This window comes from Prionailurus viverrinus, chromosome C1, assembly GCF_022837055.1.
Source record: "Prionailurus viverrinus isolate Anna chromosome C1, UM_Priviv_1.0, whole genome shotgun sequence".
NCBI classification, from domain to species: Eukaryota; Metazoa; Chordata; class Mammalia; order Carnivora; family Felidae; genus Prionailurus; species Prionailurus viverrinus.
The window spans coordinates 57012278-57034710 of NC_062568.1; the positions used below are offsets into that span (position 1 = coordinate 57012278).

The 22433-nt window shown below is 40.2% G+C and overlaps 1 non-coding gene across 1 annotated transcript; it reads right to left on the minus strand.

Annotated features, from left to right (window-relative positions):
• Nucleotides 1-21342: 21342 nt before the first annotated feature.
• On the minus strand, nucleotides 21343-21450 carry LOC125174201 (U6 spliceosomal RNA). Its single transcript, XR_007155326.1, has one exon. It is a non-coding gene; the product is annotated as a U6 spliceosomal RNA (small nuclear RNA).
• Nucleotides 21451-22433: the final 983 nt, after the last annotated feature.

Consider the following 22433-nt stretch of genomic DNA (forward strand, 5'->3'; position numbering starts at 1 on the left):
ATTGTTTTCCACGTGCCCTTTCAAAGAGCTCAGCCAAAATCTATCATAATCTAAATGGGTTTAAGAGTAAAAAGCTTCACCTGACAGATGGGTCGCTTCCTGAAGACATACTTTCCTTCTGTGGTCGCAGGTGAGTAGATGAGGGCCTGTCAGCAAGGCTTAGTAAACATTTATATATTCACTCATATTCTTCATTTCTATCCCAGAAACTAGTTTTGAAGAGGTTTGGATAGATTTTTTTAGTCACTGTTGAAAAAAAACTTTGTTTTAATGTTTGAAAGTGAAATTCAATTTAATTGATTTATCAATCTCATTTGAATTCCTGCTGTTACCATCACAAGAGAATGACTAGCAGCTTTCCCATTGTTACTGAAATACTCATCTTCTTTATAAATATTTTGACATTTTTTAAATGCCAAAAATATGCATGATGTGTACTGTATAGTCAAGAATTAGACAGGGATCTTGCTTTGGCATAAAGCTTGTTTTAGGTGGGGAAAGGAAGCAGCTGATAGTGTAGTAAGAAAGTAAAGTTAGATAAAAATCGTCTTTTTTTTTGTTGACATGATATATTTCAAGATAGGGTCCTCACAATTTAATTTCTCATTGAAAATTGTACCCTAAATATACGCAAGGCTGATTTGCATTTTTGGGTTGTAAGTTCTGGCTCCAAATTCAATATGTGTCATTGAGTAAGTCAGTCTTTTCCTGCCTCAGAATATTTAGCTGCAAAATTAGGAAGTTGTACCAAGAGTTTGATAAGGTCCCTTCCAGCTCTAAAAGTCAATGATTCTTTGAATTCTCAGCTAAATTATGCATTATCAAAGGGCAAAAACATCATCTTTTATTTTTTCCCAACTTTGGGCTTTGCCAACATATGGAAAACAACAGAAATAAAGGCAATTAAAATTAGATTAAAAAGTGGATCTAAGAGGCGCCAGGTGGCTCAGTGGGTTGGGCATCCAACTTCATCTCAGGTCATGATCTTATGGTTTCTGGGTTTGAGCCCTACATCAAGGCTGGAGCCTGCTTTGGATTCTGTGCCTCCCTCTCCCTCTGCCCCTCCCCTACTTATACTCTCTCTCTCTTTCAAAAATAAATAAACATGATTAAATGGATTTAAGGTGCCATCCTAACATCTTAATTATTATCATTTTATGTTCCATTCTGGTCCTTGAACATATGTATACATAATTTTACATAGTTGTAACCATAAAATAGGTAAAATTTTATATCTGGCTCACTTTATTTGATATTACACAACATTTTAATTTTACCATTATGGCTCATAATTATAGTTTAAATGGCTGCATAATATCCCATTTCATTAATGTACCATAGTTTACCTAAGTTATTTCTTGTATTTGGACATTTAGATTGCTTTCAATATTTGATAACCGAGAATGCTGCAGCAAACTTTCTATTCGCATGACTGTCATTTGAATAACTTTCTAAGAATAAATTTTTAGGTGTATCATAACTGAGTTAAAGGGAGCCTCTTTATGGTTGTTTGAAAGTGTTGACAAATGGCTTTCCTAAAAGCTTGCACTGATTTACATGGTTGCCACCATATCTGAGAGTGACAGCTTAACCACAGCCTCACCAAAAATGAGGTATGAAATTACACTTAATGTCTTAATGCACATTTCTCTGATTACTGGAAATCTTGAATATTTTTCCATTTGTGATCGCAGTTTATCTTCTGTGAATTGTCCCATTTTTCCTTCTGCCATCTATCTGGCTGTGTAACGATGGGTGAGTCACTCAACCTGTCTGTGGCTCCATTTTCTCATCGGTACACAAGATAATAATAGTACCTGCCTATAGAGTTGTTGTAAGGATTAAATCGATTTTTTTTATTTATTTTTTATTTTTTTTTAACGTTTATTTATTTTTGAGACAGAGAGAGACAGAGCATGAACGGGGGAGGGGCAGAGAGAGAGGGAGACACAGAATCGGAAGCAGGCTCCAGGCTCTGAGCTATCAACCCAGAGCCCGACGCGGGGCTCGAACTCACGGACCGCGAGATCGTGACCTGAGCTGAAGTCAGACGCTTAACCGACTGAGCCACCCAGGCGCCCCAGGATTAAATAGATTTCTAAATGTAAAGCATATAGAACAGGATCTGGCACATGGAAAATCTTCAAAAAATGTTGGTATTAGCGTTAGTAGCATCGATATTAGTTATACAATAGGATAGTGGTGGTTTTCTTTACAGTTTATATGATTTCTTCTAGTTCTTGTATAAATACATACATATCTTTGATTAACTTTTATAAAAGAGCTCTTTATATAATATAGATGTGATCCCTTTGGTCTGCTGGGTTTGGTGAAGTGTTTAATCCCAGATCATTGTTTCAATTTCCATATTAGTTTTGGGTGTGTGTGTACATAGGCACGCATGAGCATATGAGTATGTGTTTTCTCAGAAGTCCAGAAACACAATGTCTATGCAAAAGGGGCAGCTCAAAACAAAAATGTTGGCCGTGGCCAGTTCTCAGAAGGGCACGCCCAGCTCTGCGGAAGAAATGGTTCAACCAAGTCATTTAGAAAAATAACAAATAAACAAAAGCAAAAGCAAAAGCAAACCGCACACATACACTCACCCACAAAACCCAAACCAAAAACAAACCATGTACCTACACGCACATTACAAACGCACAAACAAAACGGTGGCTGTTTTAAGCCAGAAAAATGAAAGGGAGGCAGATGTAAGCCATGGAAATTTCTCTTTAAGAGTAATTGATTCTTTGTGTGCAACTGTGCCCCGATTCCTGGCATGCTGAGGTCTAACTTAGACCACTCAAAAGAAAAACAAAAAGGTGGCATCAATAAACTGCCTTTGGGGGGCGCCTGGCTGGTTCCGTCAGAAGAGCATGCGGCTCTTAATCTCAGGGTCATGAGTTGGAGCCCCACACTGGGTGTAGAGATTACTTAAAATGAAGGACATTTTAAATAAATTGCCTTTGGGCGTAAAAGAACATCTTAGATTCTACAACATCGTGGATGGAAGAGATCCTTAGGGAGGGAAGGAAGCAAAGCTCAGAATGGCAGAGTTAGTGATGCTCAAGACAAAAGTTAATCATCTATACAATGAGCAAATTGAAGGAAAAGGATAAAGAGCAATAAAAAAAAATGTATATGAGTAATGGGAGGACTGAAGAAGTCCGCTGCCCAGATGAGGATTGGAAACTGTTTAAACTGGATATTACAGTATGTGTTTTGGCTCTGAGAAAACAGAAGTTGAACTTTTGAGTGGTAATCAAGGACTTGGTCTCAAAGTATTTGCAAATAGTGCTGGTATGGAGAACAGATGCTGACATTATTGCCAATGGGAATCGCAATATGATAGTTGGAGTGAGAGACCGAAAGAAACCACAGGGAATTTTTGTGTGAAAGCTCAGCACTGAAAATGATTTATGGTTGATTTAAGGAGACAAGGAAAATAAGGCTACAGTGTATACCATCTGACTGTGGCAGACAAAGGATGTAAACAGCTGTAGCTTTCCAACCTCCTGGAAATCAGAGCTCTGCTCATACAGAAAGGCGCCAGAATGTTTGTCTGAGTTAAGTGCATACTTCTTTTTTAGTATCTAAGAATAGTGCCTCATCCTCCTTTTCTCTCCTGTTACTGTTTGGGTATCCTTCAAAAATCAACCTATTAAGCTGATATCACCAGCTTTTAAGCACTATGGAGTCACCTAAAGAGATCAGTAGGTACTTTACTTCCTAAAGAGCATCAGATGCTTCCTGAGGAGCATCATTTCCTACTATCCTAAAGAGGAACTTCACTTGAGGCCCTGGGTTTGAAAGGTGGGGGCTCTATTTTGTTAATGTTATTTGTGTGAAATGCTTTTATGCTAGGAAACAGAAGTCAGGGGATTCAGGAGAGTCAGATGAATCTTCCAAAGATATCTAACAACGTAAGTGGAGAAGGTAACGTGAGTCACGAAAGATGTGACCATTCCTTTGATGTCATTTAAGTTATATTCTCCGTTCAAAGGGCAGAGAACCACCAGTGTCTCTCAGACAAGAGATAAGAACTTCTTGAGCTGTCCTATAGGGAATCTGTGTTTTGAAATGGGAAGACGGACATAGACAGTAGAATTTTCATGTAAGAGAGACAGACTTTGGGAAGGTCACTTTTGGTCCTTAAATCCTCAGAACCACTAGAGAAACGAGGTTCATCTGAGGACAATAGATGAAAAACAACAACAAAAGAAGCATCTCCAAAGGATTGCAACAAATAAGTTCTAATATCAGTCCAGTGACAATACTTATTGAATAGCAGAGCAAACAGATGAGATGAAATTATAGCTCTGCTTTGTGCCCAGGAACCTGCACCAACTGAGCCTGTCAGTGGCCAGATTTACATTACCGTAGGAAAATGGATCCAGGTTTTCTCAACATGTCTGTTTATAGGCGTTCTCCTCACACATGTCTCACCAGCACCCTCTCCATTACGTCCTGGTTGAGTTCCCTTCAAAAACTCCTCATTCCAGAGCCTGTGCTGAGTCTGTGGAGATCTACCCAAATCCGGACCAGAATAACAAGGGAGACCCGAGGGTACCCTAGGTGGCCAGGATACCCATCTTTGGTGTAGAGGCAAAGAAGAATTGACACAGCTAGAGAAGATGGAAAGGCAAGGATTCTTCCTCTGCTTGTATTGCCCTCTTCACTCTCATTTTCTTCGTGGAACCCTAATCAGCATGCAGGGTCCACTCGTATTACAATTGTCTCCTCTCTCAGCACCACTGGTGTTTAGAAAGAGCTCTACTTCCATAGGATCTTGTTCATAGCACTAATTAAGCATTTACTACACTGTTTGGGGGTGATTTGCTTGTCTGTCATTCTTACTGGACCATCAACTCTGTGATATAGGGACAGTATCCTTCATCTCTATATATCGAGCCCTAACACGGTATCTAGAACTGGGGCTATTGAGCATTTGAAATGTGACTAGTTCAAATTGAGACAAGCTTTGAGTGTAAAATACAGAGTTTGACATAGCAATAAGAGAATGTAAAATATGTCATTGATAAAGTTTTATATTGATCACATTAATTAATTATACATTAAAATGATAAATACTTTGGATACACTGGGTTAAACCTTTTAAAATTCATTTTATCTGTTTTTTTTTTTACTTACTAGAAAGTTTAAAATTATATATGTGACGCCCTTTATGTTTTTTATTGGAAAGGACTGGTTTCGAACATCGTGGAGGCTTGTCCAAGTCGGTGTCTCAGCAGCAAAAAGAAAATCTACTCGGTTTGAAGAAATGTTAACAAAGGGAGGATTTATAGAAGTAGGGGCAGGAAATCCACAAAAGATGCTGAAGCATCAAGAGACTAGCAACAGAGGGGAGCAGTTAACACTCAGCCTAAACAAGGGAAGGAGATGATGTCACCAGAGCTGGTGAGCACTACAGGCACGTTAGAGGATCAGCTAGCAGGAGCTCTACTTATACAGGGAGCCAGTCACCGCCAGAACTGTGGAGCCAAGCAGGGAGACCACCTGCCTTTCATCTTCTTCTGCGCTCCACTGGCCGTAGAGAATCAAAAGCCAGAGGGCAAAGGATCCTGAATGATGCCGTCCTTAGAGGTCACCTCTCACCTTCCAGGGCACTAAGCAGTGTGGAGCAGAGTAGAGAATTGATCAGAGCAAGAAGGGGGAAGGACATGAAGAATAACCAGCATAGGGCTCAGTAAATGTTGAATGACTGAATGAAACAAAACCAGCCAGTGGGGAGAGAATGGCGGACAGTGATAATATTTTCCCACCTGGGATCTTTTTGCAGCGGTGCTCTTCATACGATTCTGTGGCACTGAGAGTTTAGTGAAATTATTTCAGGACTTCACAGACATTTCTTCCTGTGATTTTACATATCTATGTATCTATATCTTTTTTTTTTAATTTTTTTTTCAACGTTTATTTATTTTGGGGACAGAGAGAGACAGAGCATGAACGGGGGGGGGGGGGGGTGCAGAGAGAGAGGGAGACACAGAATCGGAAACAGGCTCCAGGCTCTGAGCCATCAGCCCAGAGACTGACGCGGGGCTCGAACTCACGGACCGCGAGATCGTGACCTGGCTGAAGTCGGACGCTTAACCGACTGCGCCACCCAGGCGCCCCTATATCTATATCTATATATTGTTTGAATATCTTAAATGTATCATTAATTAGGAAGATTTAGGTCTGCATTAGTCTTCTACGAAAATTCAGGTCTACACGTGTCCACTTACATAAAATTGTACACATTAGTATGCCAGTGTAGCACATGTGCAGAGCTCAGTGAAATGCCAAGTTTCAGGCAGGTGTATCTGCCCATGTTCTCACGTCTAGTCATGTTATATCATTTTATATCATGTTTCTGTAAATATGATATATTTAGCAAAGAATTACACAATTGCAGGGCCACCTGGGTAGGTCAGTCGGTTAAGTGGCCGACTTCGGCTCAGGTCATGATCTCATGGCTTCTGAGTTCCAGCCCCTGGTCGGGCTCTGTGCTGACCGCTTGGAGCCTGGAGCCTGCTTCAGATTCTGTGTGTCCCTCTCTCTGCCCCTCCCCCACTCTCACTCTGTCTGTCTCTCTCTCTCTCTCTGTCTCTCTCTCTTAAAATAAACAAACAAACATATATACATTAAAAAAAAGAATTATACAATTACAAATATTGTTAGGAATTCCATTTGAAATGCACTTCTGGCCATTTGTGCGTCCCATTCCCTATTCCTGGAAGGTTATTCCTTCAGTTCTCAGCAACGTTGAGATTAGGATATTTCTGGTCCTTTTCATCCTTTTCCCTTTAGCTCTCTCAAATGTTTCCTCCTCAGGAAAGGATTCCTTAATCACCTAATATTTTAATTAGTTCCCCCTCCCCTCCATTCTCTATTTCAGCCCTGTTTTATTGTTCACATAGTACTTTTCACAATGTGTAACTGTTTTGTTTCATTTCCTCCTCATTTGGTTTTTGTGTGCCTCCTTAGCAAAAATTTAAATCTCATCACTGCTAGGACGGGGTTCTTCCTTAGCATGAGTGGGGCTCTACTGTAGAAACATTTACCTATATTAATCCATCTGCTCATAAAATCCTTGTGAGGGTCCTTCTGAACCCCCTTTTAGAGATGAAGACACTGAGAGAGAGAAATGAATAATCTGATGAAGGTCACGTAGCCATTACATGGGAGAACCAGGAGTCAAGACCAGAAATCTGGCTCCAGTTCTACTCAGTGGGAACCCAGAGGTACAGCAGCACAGTTGATATTACAAGCTTCAGATTTCAGGGCCCAAACTGACGACAATAATACTGGCTGGGGCGCCTGGGTGGCTCCGTCGGTTAAGCATCCAACTCTGGCTTTCAGCTCAGGTCATGATCTCATGGTTTCATGAGTTCAAGCCCTGCGTCCAGCTCTGTGCAGACATGGAGAAGCCTGCTTGGGATTCTCTCTCTCTCTGTCTCTGTGTCTCTCTCTCTCTCTCTCTCTCTGCCCCTCCCCGACTTGTGCTGTCTCTGTCTCTCTCAAAATAAATAAGTAAAATAATACTGGCTAACATTTATTGAAAGCTTACTATGGCGCTTTCAATGGTGTTTCAGTGGTGTTACTATAGTGTTTTATAGGAATTCTTATTATTATTACAATAACCTTATAAGATAGGTACTACTATTATCCCCATTCTATAAAGGAGGAAATCGAAACCTAAGGAGATTAAGTACCTTTCCAAGGCTCATGCAGCCAAAAAATGGCAGAATAGGAATTTGAACCTAAGCTTGGAATCCTGCCTGGAATCCTGCCCAGAATCCTGATTCTGCCATGTGCCCCACCTCACCGTGTCTGGTACCATGTGTAATTGGGCATATATTTCTCAGCTGTACTTTGGAAGAATATGTACTTGCTGAGCTCATATGTGTTCTCCGGACGGAGAGCTGGAGGGCAGGTTTATATAGACGAGTTCATTCTGAGCAGAGGTCACCAGGAAACTTTGTGTTTAATCTGTGTCTTCATGTCCTCTCCAAATTGTGTTCATCTTGGGCTCCCCAAACTGATGTTTAACATTATCATTTCCCTATGGAAAATCTGGGAGACTCGTAAATGTGTGGAAATTAAACAACCTGTGCCTAAATAACCAATAGGTCACGGAAGAAATGAGAAATAAGATGATGAAAATGAGGATACAGTATCCCGAAACTTAGGAGATGCAATTAGAGCCTCCTATGAACACATGTGCATGCTTATTTCTATCTTCTTCATTTGATTCACATTATTATTATTGTTATTATTTTATTTATTTATTTTAGAGAGATTAAGAACATGAACAGGGGAGAGGGGCAGAGGGAGAGAGAGAGAGAGAGAGAGAGAGAGAGAGTCTTAAGCAGGCTCCACGCTCAGCACAGAGCCTGACTCAGGGCTCAATCCCACGATTGATCATGATCTGAGCTGAATCAAGAGTTGGATGCTTGGGGAGCACCTGGGTGGCTCAGTCAGTTAAGTGTCCAACTCTTGATTTTGGCTCAGGTCATGATCTTACAGTTTGTGAGATCCAGCCTTTTGTCAGGCTCTTCACTGCCAGCACAGAGCCTACTTAGGATTCTCTCTCTCTCTGTCCCTCCCCTACTTGTTCTCTCTCTCTCAAAATAAATAAGCATTAAAAAAAAAAAAAAGAGTTGGACAGTCAACCAACTGAGCCACCCAGGTGCCCCTTGATTCACTTTCTTATCTATTTAACCAACACTTACTGAAGGTCAATTCTGGGCCAGGTGCGGTGCTTAGGTTTGGGGATACGATGACCAGAACACCATCACAGCTCCATAGGGATTAGCTAGGCAGATATAGTACATAAACTAATGACACCAATTGGTTAAACCTTGCTTACACTGGGATTCTAAATTTTTTTTTTTCTAACGTTTTATTTATTTTTGAGACAGGGAGAGACAGAGCATGAACAGGGGAGGGTCAGAGAGAGGGAGACAGAGAATCTGAAACAGGATCCAGGCTCTGAGCTGTCAGCACAGAGACCGACGCGGGGCTCGAACTCATGGACTGAGAGATCATGACCTGAGCCAAAGTCGGCCACTTAACCGACTGAGCCACCCAGGCGCCCCGCTTACACTGGGATTCTAATCAGCAAGACTGGGAAAAGGGTGCTAATCTTTTGGTCTGTTACTATCTGATTTTGTCTTTTATTTTACTCTCCTCCAGCTTTCCTTCTCTCTTGGGGACTACCTTTTCTAGCTGTCTTGTGTCCACTTTTTTCCCCTGTGTGTTATTATTTATAAATAATTACAGCTAATTCAAGATTATCTCTTGTGGATTTTGTGCAATTAATGTTTGAACCCAAATAGTGGAATCTGGATTTAAACTTCCCCTCCAGATTCCCACCTCCTGCCCCCAGCTAATGAATACTCAGGGATTAGTTGTAACATTAGCCTGAGGAAAGTTGAATTAGACAATCATTAGTTCTTCACTCTTCCCTATTCCCCCCTATGGGCCACAAAATTTAGGATCTCTTCCAAAGCCACATAGAAATTTATATATATATAAAATCTTTTTTTGGTATTTTCTTAGTTCTCTGCTCCACTTCCACTGACACACATATTTACAAATAGATGTCTTCTGACTTCTTTTCTGCTGTCCCTAGAGTTATGGAATGTTGTTTTGAAATTCTTCTTTGGGTTTTTGTAGCCCAATTTATATCTCCAATTCCTTGCATACTGCCTGGTACATAATAGATGTCCAATAAGTATATGTGAAAATAAATCCAAAGTGAAAAAAAGAGAAAAAAAATCAGTATATCATTTTTGCATGAACAGTGTTGCTGTATTTAAATTGAGGGGGTTCGTCAGGCTCTGGGCTGATGGCTCAGAGCCTGGAGCCTGTTTCCGATTCTGTGTCTCCCTCTCTCTCTGCCCCTCCCCCATTCATGCTCTGTCTCTCTCTGTCCCAAAAATAAATAAACGTTGAAAAAAAAATTTTTTTTTAATTGAGGGGGTTACGTATAGGTTTTATTCCTAAATTACCTGGTCCTCAAGAATAGGGACGAGTCTTGGGGCACCTGGGTGGTTCAGTGGGTTAAGCGCCCAACTGCGGCTCAGGTCATGATCTCCCGGTTTGTGAGTTTGAGCCCTGCATCGGGCTCTGTGCTGAGAGAGCAGAGCCCACTTCAGATCCTCTGTCTCCCCGTCTCTCTGTCCCTCCCCTGCTCATGTGCTCTCTCTCCTTCTCAAAAATAAATAAACATTAAGACAAAAAAAAAAAAAAGAATAGGGACTGGTCTTTGTTCTTCTTTGTATCATCTGCTACCTCGTGCCTAACACAATATCTGGTACAGAACAGATCTTAATTTACATTGTTGAATAAAGAATGAATAAATATCAGTAAATAAATATCAGTAAATATCTGTGGATGATATAGATGAGGATTTATATTAATAATATTACCTGGAATATTCCCTGGAACAAGGTATAAGTAACCTAGGTAAATAAACTATAAATAGTATTAGAAGAATGTCTATGGAGATGAGACTACATTGGTGTAACTCCTGCTCTGGGAACCCCTCCCTTAGAATGGGTGTGCCTACTTCTGTTTCTTTTCCTCCCAAAGAAACTGGAGCCGAACTTCAGAGATGGCTTTGTGCATGGAATGGGAGTACAAGAGTGTGAACATGTGGCTGTGGGGTTTTTGTTAATGTAGTCATTTCCTTCCAAACACTCGAAAAATATTTTTCTTTTATATTTTCCATCCTATTGCCATTGCCTCTGTGCTTTCTCCTCATTTAACATTTAAATTCTGTAAACTGTCCAGTTAATGTGGACATGCATAATAAGTGGGCCCAGATCTTATTCTAAATGGAAGCCAGAACCAGCGTCCAGACACTAGAGAAAGCATAATTATCCCAAGAACAGAGTTAGGTTTTCTGGAAGGGCTTTTATCAGTGTGTGTGGAGCCCCAGATGAATGTTTCAGCATTAGACAAGGAAAAAGATTTAGAAATATATATCTCCTCTTTCCTGGGGAGGAAAAAAACCTCTTTTGCAAAAAGACTTAGGGTGTGAGTCCCTCCTGACCCTTAAGGGAAAGAAAGAAAATTATATCAAATCTATGCATGCTAAAATAATATTCACTCAAAATAGGGAATGATTGATTTTTTCCATATGTTCTTATCCTATTTCAATTTAAATTAATTTTGCAGGAGTCATTAACCATCTCTGCAAAATATGCTGGGTTTGCTTCTGATGCTGGCTTTGGCACACCTGCAGCCAGTGCGTGTCTTTATGGTTAATGTGTAGGAACCAAAATTAATTTCAGTGAAACAGCCAAATGGTCCTCCGGAGTCCTTGCTCATATGTCTGGTTAGTATTCACCGGGGGCAGAAAACAGCCTGACAAGGGTGATAGAAATGTTTCAAAGGATCTTTTCTAAGTTCTCTCACTATCTTTTTTTTTTATTTGCAGGTGCAAAAATTCCATTTGTAATTCTTTAATTCCAAGGGCAATGGGTGTCTTGGGGTCTCAGAATTCAGGACAAGTGGCCAGCTGGGACACGATATTATGTTTGCAAGTCATGGCAGGTGCAGAAGGAGGGCAAGCAGTTAAGAGTTTGGCCCACTCGCCTCTTTTTCTCTTTTTGTGCTTCCTTTTACTCTTTTAGGCGGGTGTACAATTACACGAGCTGAATTCGTTATCTCCCAAAGCTGTGCTGTTGTACATCCAGGAAAAGGACTTGATTACTCAACCCATGTTTCCAGGAGCCTTATTTGGGTTCCTTTGTGCAGCAGAAGCAAAAGTGCTGAGTGCACCCTCTATTTGTTTTGTGATTTGCCTGCTGGGCACATTACTTGCTATCACTCTGGTTTCAATAGATGGTCTTTCCACTGAGGTTTTAGCATGTCTATATTTAGAAAACAATAAAAGATGTATAAGATGGAAAAATTAGAGGAGAGCAAAAGTGCACGGAGGAGGAGCGAGAAGGGCAAGAGCTAGTCACAGATCCTTTTCAATGATAAGAGATGCCCCTGGCACCCAGGCTTGATTTCTTTCTTGCATTGCCAAGTATTTCACTGTACAATGCAGAGTTATTAAGTGCGGAGATGAGGAATGGAACAATAGCCAAAGAAAACATGGATCCACTACTCCATGGCGTCCTCAGAGTTAGCTTTGCCAGGGCATACGACAGAAACGGTGTGAGAATACAGGGGCCGATGCGTCGGCTACAAATGGTATGTCTGTGTGCTATGATAACCACATATATAATCTCCCCTTTTGTGCCTTTGTCAGCACATGAGCTTCTGAGGAGGTCAATGACTTCCTTCCCCACCAGGAGTAGTTTGTATGGTTCTTCTGCAAGCTGTGGCGAGAAACTTCAGTTTGGGGATTCCAGAGATGAATGTAACCAGAATATGCTCTGGTTTGTTTCCCTGGATTCTGATGCTTTGATAAGATTAATGGGCAAAATACTTGGAGATTAAAACAAGAAGGAGAAGAAGAAGAAAAGAGGAAAGATAAACAAAGCAAGGAAGAAATGACATTGAGATGAGCTATTGCCTTGACTGTAGCTATAAAAACCTCATTGTTCATTATATCAGATAATAATAGGTTTATTTGGTTGTCTGTGGGCTTGATATATGTTTGCCTATTTTTACATGGCCTCTTTAATGCTATATGGAATATTGTACACATTTACTTATTTATGTATATATTTACTTACTGACTTTATACTATACCCAGCATTGGGTCATACCCAGTTGGGCACTTAACAAATAGATATAGGAGTTGCCATAGCCTCTAACTTACATTAACAGTAGGATATGCATAGATATTTTCTTTGGTGTTGAAAATAAAATGAAAGAAAGAGAAGACAGTCAGTAAAGCACCCAGCTCTTGATTTTCACTCAGGTCATGATCTCATGGTTTGTGAGTTTAAGCCCCGCATCAGGCTCTGCGCTGACAGCATGGAGCCTGCTTGGGACTCTCTCTCTCTCTCTCTCTCTCTCTCTGACCCTCCCCTGCTATTGTGCTTGCACTCTCTCTCTCAAAAGAAATAAATAGTTTAAAAAAGAGTAGAAAAAAGTTATTTGGCCAAAACATATATATAAGAGCTGTGTATAACCTTAAGATGTTTAATTGAATACACATCTCTTCCTTGACAAGTTCAAGGCCCACAACTATTTAAAATGATACGATTGGGGCACCTGGCTGGCTCAGCCAGTAGAGCATGGGACTCTTGATCTTAGGGTTGTGAGTTCAAGCCCCACGCTGGGTGTAGAGATTACTTAAAATCTTGAGAAAAAATAATGTTATGATTAAGAGGAAAAAACAATTGTGTGATGAAGTAGCTACTGTCAGGTTGCACCTGCCTGGTTGGACATCACCACAAGACTTAGCCCTATCTGAAAACATCAGATTCTGGTATAATCAAAAGTAACCCTAAAATCGCCACCCATCTACTGGGGAACATCACTTTCTTCCAACATTAGGATGCCTGTTGGTGTTTTAGGCAGAAAGTCTTGGATGTACCTCTAGGCCAGGCTCCCTGGATTTTCCTGGGGAAAGGAAGTGGACCACAACCTGTCCCTGCCTTATGGCCTCTCTGTGGAATGGCCAACAGGAAATACTGCTAGGAAACCGGACCCTTGAGTCCTAGTGCTGGCCCAGCCACCCTTGTGAGCTGGAAGCAAATTAACTTCATCTCCCATAACCGCAGTTCCTCATGGGTGTGAAAAGATGTACTACTTTCTCTGGATGATTCAAAAGACCATTTTCCGGGGTAGCAGGCAATGTTATGGAAAGAGCGAAAGCTTTGGAGTCATCCAACCTCAACATTTCCTCAACAGATATTTATTTAGCATCTACTCTATGCCACGTACTGTTCTAGGCAGTAGAGAGGCACTTGGTGTGGAGGGGATCACTATTAGTCTGTGTCATTGGCAAATCATTTAGCTCATCTCAGCTTATTTTTTCCAGCTATAAAGTGGGAATTATCATAATTCAAGATCTGTTAGCATTTGACACAATGGTATGTAAATCACTTATTATACAGTAGGGGTTCAATTAACGCTATGTAAATAATATTATATAACATGTGGGAAAATGCTTTTATGCTTGCATAATGCTATCCAGATATGTGAATTAGTTTTTCATCTCTTCTCTGTACCGTATGGGTTTAAAGCCACAGACCATCACAAAATTATACCATAGAGTTCATAACTTCCCTTTATTTCTTTAAAAGGGACTTCATTTATTAAAGAAATGCTTTTTGAGTACCTACTATGTATTAAATACCAGGCGGGCGCTAGGGATATAGAAATAAATGAGACTCTCCAGGCCTTACTTAGGATCATAACAATAAATACTTGGATTTCAGCAGGGTTCTTGCTTTGGAGGGCTTATTCTTCTAGAGTTTATGTTGGCTCTTTACTGTTTAGAAAAAAGAAAACAGCCCTTGGCAAGTGAGTTAAGCTAAAGTTTTACTAGAGAGACTGAAAGCTCTTTCTATAAGACCCCTGGCAATTTCACTCTATTCAAGATGAAACAGACAATAGAGGACATGTTTCCTGTAGCTGCCCCGGCGGTAAATGGTCCATCTATCAATATCCTTTACAACAAGAGAAAATCGATCAAATTATTTACTGTAGCCAGCCATGTGGCCAGTGTTGTTACAGATATTTCAGAGGATATAAATAAAAGAGGATATTGAGGGGATATAGATCAGTGTAAGATGTGACACCAGCCCTGGAGGCAAGAGGTGGAATCATTTGTTAATTTACGCATTCACTCATTCAAGAAAAATCTGTTTAGTAACCATGGCCTTGAAGGAATTGCACTGAGTCCTGGGTCTACAAATGAGAGAACCAACAAAGCAGAAGAATATTTACTGAACATCTATTATGTACCAGACACGATCTATCACTTTACCTACATCATCTCAATTTATTCTCCCATCAACCCTAAAAATTAAGTTGTAATCTTTGACCTCAAAGAGTTAGCTGGGGTATGACAGGACAGAAAACAACCATACGCAGTGTGAGAAGCAATGTCAGGAAGGAACAGGCCCAGGGCTGGTAAGCTCAGTACAGGGGGGAATAGTTTAGGTGTCCTGAGAGAGTGGGTGCAGAGGTGACGGCATTCTAGTTTTGTTTTTTTTTTTTTTAACGTTTATTTATTTTGGGGACAGAGAGAGAGACAGAGCATGAACGGGGGAGGGTCAGAGGGAGAGGGAGGCACAGAATCGGAAACAGGCTCCAGGCTCTGAGCCATCAGCCCAGAGCCCGACGCGGGGCTCGAACTCCCAGACCGCGAGATCGTGACCTGGCTGAAGTCGGACGCTTAACCGACTGCGCCACCCAGGCGCCCCGTCGGCATTCTAGTTTTAAAGCAGAAATCAAACACGTCAAAGAGATACTACTGAGCAGGCAGGGATACAGACAACAGACAGACAGATAGGGGTTGATAGCATGGACTATAAGTGCTGCAGAAGCTAGGGAAACTCCAGGCTCTCAGAGCACCGAGTTACCCCTCCCTTCCTATGGGTCTGCCTAGAGTTGTTGCCTCAACTGAGAAAATTGATTTCCCTGAGAGAATGATGCTGGGACACAGATTTCTAGCCCAATTCATGGTGCACATGGGGCCTTTTTTATAATTCATGCTCCGTTTTATGAAGGAAGTAGGTCTCTTCTGCTCTGTGCCCTGTTTTAGAGTCAGGAACTGATCTTTGCGCCAATGCCACGCTGGATCTTGATTTATTTTATGTTGATGACACTTAGAAATAAGAAATGGGAAGCAAACTGATCTTCTCTATGTCCCACTCTTTGGTTTTGATGGATAAAATGGACTTCTTTAAGCTTTTCTTCTTTTAGTTGGAAGGTATTATAAGACACAAGTTAAATGCTGAAATGTGGAGCCAGGTAGACCTAAGTTCAAATCCTATTGTCTGCCCCTTATTAGCTGGGTGATGTTGGACATGGAATCTCTTCCAATTTGGATCACAAGATCGAATCAAACTCTGAGAAGTGGAGATACAGTTCTAAATTTGGAGCCCACCAAAGAAAAATTCAAAGAGGGCTCCTTTATCCTTCTATGAATAAATAGGTGCAACTCAGTGGCCACACCTGCAGCATTAAAGCCACCAAGAAAGAGAAAAAGCAGCCAGAGGCTGGTCTCTAACTAGTTTGCTCTAAATACCTGATCCTCAAGAAAATTGTTAGGGTTTTTTGCAATAAGTAGTGTCTTTGGGTCCTGCTGAGTCTTGGAGGGCTGTGATTATATTCAGAAAAGAGTCTTTATTGAAATAACTGAATGAGTAAATAGGTAGGAGGCTAGAACTTTTAACCTGCAATAATAATAATAATAATAACAGATTAATCTGAGGGTGCTTACTATACACCGGGCATTGTGTTAAGCACTTTATTATGAGTTAACTAATTTAGTCTTACAATTACCCTATAATGTAGGTGCTATCTTTCATATCTATTTTAAGGTAAGGAAATTGAGGCACAGAAAGGGACAGTGGCTTGCCTGCCTGGCAGAACCAGGATTTACATTCATAGATGGGCTTCAAGGCCCATGTAATGAACCACTCTCCGGCCCTATAAGCCAACTTCTTTAAAAATAATTATAATAATAACATTGTATGTGTTCTAATTATAAAAGTAAGTCATGGTAGAAAATTTTGAGAACAGAGGAGTAAAGAAGCCAAAATTATTCATATTTTTATCACCCAGGGATAAGGTTTATTAATATTTGGGTCTATTTCCTTTAAGAAATTAAATTACATATATAATACTCATTTCAAATAGCATAATGCTGCATATAAATTTTTAAATTTAATGTTAAAATTTGAGCATCTTCCCATGTTACTAAATGTTCTTAGGAACATAGATGCCTGCAAATATTCCAATTATCTGGAGGTATCATGATTTACTTTTAAAATCTCATACCACTGGACCGTTAGGTTGTTTCCAATGTTCCTGGGACTTCTCTGAGACTTCTCTGTTGGTTTGTTAAGGATTCCTTAGCCTCACATTTTCAAGAGCTGCCTGGGCTATTGGATGAGCAGCTTATCTTCCAATGAAGGGAATGTGCTCACATACTTCTCCCAGGTAAGAACGCCCTTGAACCATTGAAAACAGGTGACAATTGAGAGCATCCAAATTCTCAATAAGAGTCCAGAATTTCATTCAATTAAAAAACCACTCTGTGTAATTTCTGCCTAGTTTTGTAAATAAAACATATATCTTATGAAGAAAGTAGAATGTACACATGAGTAAACAAGGAAGAAAATATCTAAAATCTCACCACTCGGTTTGATGAATATTTCTCTTTCTGCACTATACACTATCTTGTAACCTGCTTATTTTATTAAGTAGCATATTACATTTTTCATAATGTATACATATATGAAGTCATCACGATGTACACTTTAAATATCTTACAATTTGATTTGTGAATAATACCTCAATAAAGCTGGAAAAAACAAACAGCTACCAAATAGTAACTGCTTTCTTCTCAAACCTCGTCCAACCCAGAGGGCTGATCCCTACAGAAAATCACTTTTTAACTCATTTATTTTTATATAAATTTGAAGCATTTTTTTCTCCTTCTTCATTTTGCCAAACCTACCTTGAAGCAGTACTTTTAGAGTGCTCTACTTTTAGAGTGGGGCCCCTACCATCAAGGAGTCAGCCTTCTGCTTGCGGAAGTAAGACCCACATCCTTGGAAAAAAGACAAAAAGATAAGCCTATAAAAAAGTGATCCAAAGTGGTGCTTCCAATGAGGACATATGTGGGAATAAGGAAAATACAGATCATTTTACAAATCCAGACCCTCTCTCTATCTTTTTGAGAAAGAGAGGGCACAAGTGAGCAAGGGGCAGAGAGAGAAAGAATCCCAGGAGGGGCAGAGGGAGAGAGAGAGAGAGAGACAGAGAAGTGGGGCTCACCCCAAATGAGACTTGAGCTTACCCCAAATGGGACTTATGCTCACCCCTAGTGGGGCTCCTGCTCACCCCAAGCAGGGCTCGAGCTTACCCAATATGGGTCTCAAACTCACAAACCGTGAGATCATGACCTGAGCTGAAGTCAGATGCTTAACAACTGAGCCACCCAGGCACCCTTCCTCTATCCTATCTTTAACCCAGAATATTGTGTCCAATTTTCCCCTCCATCTCTCCATTGCCTCAAGTTGCTTGAAAAAGAGTGTAGTTAGCTGTGCCATGTACAATCCCCCTGACCAAATGTCTGCCTCTAGTTTTTTAAAGAAATACTATTACCTCCCTTTCTTAACTTATTCAAAAAAGAAAGAAAGAAAGGAAGAAAGAAAGAAAGAAAGAAAGAACGTTTGTACTAGAAACTAAGCCTACGTTTAGTTTTTAAATGACTGAGTTGAAATCAATGAAGAAAGGACTCTGAGCTGCCCCAGTTTTCCCACACAGACTTTATTAAAAGGGAGGACACTTTATTTTTTATTTATTAAAAGAGACTTTATTCCCAGAGGAACTGTGAGCCTAGGGATCACTAAGGGTATGAAGTGGTAAAAAGATCAGATGAAATGTAATCATCTTACTTTGTGATAAAATTCATGCTGAAAGAGCTTAGAAATGGCTTTTTTGGTAAGCTGACGGAATAAGCAAGCAGATTTATTTAAAATTCCTATATCTCTTGCTATTTCATAGCTTCAGGTCATTCCCATAGCATCACTCTGAACTCACTTTTACTGTAATTATTTACCATAACCTGTTATGTTTACTTTAAATAATCAATTATATTTTAAAGAGATGTTTAAAAAGAACAGCCAGAAACAGTCTTTTATATCCTCCCATAGAGTTACCATTACTGGTGGTCTTGTTTCCTTTGTGCAATCCTGATTTTCCACTGGTATAATTTTCCTTCTTCCTGAATGTCCTTTAGCATTTCTTGTGGTACAGATCCACTGGTGCAAATCTTTTCAGCTTTTGTATACCTGAAGAAATCCTTATTTGTCCTTTCGCTTTGAAAGATGTTTTCACTGGGTATAAAATTCTAGGATGACAGGGTTTTTTTGTTTGCTTTTTGGTCATTTTTTGTTTTCTTTCAGTACTTTTTTTTATAAATTTATTTATTTTGAGAGAGACAGAGAGGGTGCATGTGCATGCAAGGGAGGGAAGGGCAGAGAGAGAGGGAGAGAGAGAGAGAATCCCAAGCAGGCTCCATGCTGTCAGCACAGAGCCTGACTCAGGGCTCAATTTCACAAACTGTGAGATCATGACCTGAGCCAAAATCAAAAGTCCTATGCTTAATGGACTGAGCCACCCAGGAGCCCCTCTGTCAGTACTTTAAACATGTTGCTTCATTGTCTTCTTGTTTGCATTTTTTCAGACAAGAACTTTACTGGTTTACTGTCATTCTTACCTTTGTTTTTCTGGCAGTTTCTAAAATTTTTCTCTTTTTGCTGGTTTTGAACAAGTTGATTCAGATGTGTGCTTACTTTGGTGCACTTCTCTCTTGTTTCTTACACTTGGGTTTGTTGAGCTTCTTAGATCTATGGGTTTAGGATTTTCATTAAATTTGGAAAATTTTCAGCCATTATTTCTTCAAAATGTCTTGTACCCCCATCTCTTTTTCTCTGTCTCTCTTTTTTTTTAAGTTTATTTATTTATTTTGAGAGAGAGAGAGAGAGAGAGGAGAGCACAAGTGGGGGAGGGGCAGATAAAGAGGAAGAAAGAGAATCCCAAGCAGGATCCGTGCTGTCAGCACAGAGCCCAATGTGGGGCTGGATCTCATGAACCGTGAAATCATGACCTGAGTCAAAATCAAGAGTCAGACACTTAACCAACTGAGCCACCCAGGCGCCCCACCCATCTCTTTCTTCTGTTATTGCCTGAACTGTCCCTTCAAAATTCATATGAAGCTCTAACTCCGATGTGACTGTATTTGGAAATAGGGCATTTAGGAAGATAATTAAGGTTAAGTGATGTCATAAGGGTGAGGCCATAGCATGTGTCCTTGTAGGAAGAGGAAGAGACACCAGAGATCAATCTCTCTCCACATGCATGCACAGAGGAAAGTCCAAGTGAGGACACAGTAAGAAGGCAGCTGTCTACAAGCCAAAAAAAGATCTCACTAGAAACCAACCCTGAAGGCACCATGCTCTTAGACTTCCTGCCTCCAGAGCTGTGAGAAAATAAGTTTCTGTGGTTTAAGCCCCCAATCTATGGTATTTTGTTATAACTATAGAAGACTAATATAATAGTATAAAAAGTTCTCATATTAACCATGGCACTCACTCCCACCTGACATCCAGTTTCCCCTATTATAAACATCTTACATCAGTATGGTATTTTTGTTATAATTAATTAACCAATATTGATACAATATTGATATATTATTATCAGCTAAAGTTTATTCAGATTCCTTTAACCTTCCCATAATATACTTTTTTTTCAGGATTCTCCTAGTATATCAAATTAAATTTATTTGTCATGTCTCCTTAGGCTCCTCTTGGCTGACAGTCTTTTAGAATTTCCTTGTTTTTGATGACCTTTGAGGTTTTCAGAGACACTGGTTAGGTTATAACAGGATGCTCCTTTATTAGATTTCCTGACTTTTTAAATGATTAGATTAGGGTTTTGAGTTTGGCCATACAAATACCAATACCCTTATGAGCATTCTTCTCGATGACCAGTGTAGCACAAGATTTGTCCACTCAGGGTCCACTCAGGGTGCTGGGAACATAAATTATTCCAGGCCCTGTGTGAAGTCTGATGATTGTCTGTGTGCTCCTTTCCAGTGGGTCTTTTCCCTTACTTGGGTACATTCTTCATTCACATGTCCAGTTAGTTCTTGCCTGAAGACTAAAAAGGAACCACAGTTTTCTGAAGCCCTTGCTCTCTCTCTCTCTATGGAGCTCTCTCTTCTCTGGCCCTACCCTGTGAATTCTGTATACTTGGTTCCTCCAAATCCACAACCCTGGCTACTCAACTCAGGGAGATTTCTGGGCTCTGTTTGGGATTTTCCTCCCTGTGCTATAGCCTGGAAACTCTGTAGGCATTAAACTAGCTATCGTAGGGCTCACCTCATCTATTTCTTTTCTCTGAGGGATTATTGTCCTAGGTTTTGAGTGTCCGGTATCTAAAAACCATTGCTTCATATTTTGTCTTGTTTCCTAATTTTATTTTAGAGAGAAAAAGGGGGGGGGAGGGCAGGGGAAGGGGCAGAGGGAGGAGGGAGAGAGAGAAAGAATTCCAAGCAGACTCCATGCTCAGCATGGAACCTGACATAGGACTGGATCCCATGACCCTGGGATCATGACCTGAGCCAAAACCAAGAGTTGGATGCTCAGCTGACTGAGCCACGCAGCTGCCCCTTAATTTTTCTTTTTAATGGAATGCTTCGTGAATTTGGGTGTCATCCCTGCAAAAGTGGCCATGCTAATCTTCTCTGTATCATTCCAATTTTTGTGTATGTGCTGCTGAAGCAAACACTTGCTTTTCAATTTTAAGTGGAGAGTAAATCCAGTTTCTCAGTATTATGGCCACATACTGAAGTCAAAATTACATTTTTGTTTTATCATAGTAAAATATGCATATCATAAAACTTACATTTAACTGTTTCAAGTGTACAGTTCAGTGGCATTAAGTAAATCTACATTGTTGTGCCACCATCACCATCATCCTCCTCCAAAACTTTTCCATCATCCCAAACTGAAATCCAGTACCCATCAAACAATAACTCCCATTTCCCCTTCTCCTCAGTCTTTGAAAACTACTGTTCTGCTCTCTGTCTCCATGAATTTGACTATTCTAGGTACCTCATGTATGTAGAATCATATATGTATCCTATTGTGCCTGACTTATTTCACTTAGCGTCATAGCCTCAAGCCTCATCCGTGTTGTAGCATGTGTCAGAATATCTGTCTTCTTGAAGGCTGAATAATATTCCATTGTAGGTATATATCACATTTTGATTATCCCTTCACCTATCAATGGACATTTAGATGTTTCCACCTTTTGTCTATGATTAGTGCTGCTCTGAATATTGGTATATGTTATGGACTAAATTGTGTCTCCATAAAATTCATGTTAAAGCTCTAGCCCGCATTATGACTATATTTAGAGATAGGGCCTTTAGCGAGATAATTAAAGTTAAATGACATCATAAGTGTGGGACCCTAATCTGATACGACTGATGTCCTTAAGAGAAGAGGAAAGAGAGATTGATTTGTCTGCATGCACAGAGAAGAGGCTAGGTGAGGACACAAGAAGGCAGCTATCTACAAGCTAGGAAGACAGACCTCATCAGAAACACACCCTGATACCACATTGGGCTTGGACTTCTCCAAAACTGTGAGAAAATAAATTTATGTTGTGTAAGGCACCCAGTCTGTGGTATTTTTTATGGCAGTTTGAACTAATACTGTATAAAGATATCTGTTCGAGTCCCTGCTTTCAGTTCCAGAAGTGGAACT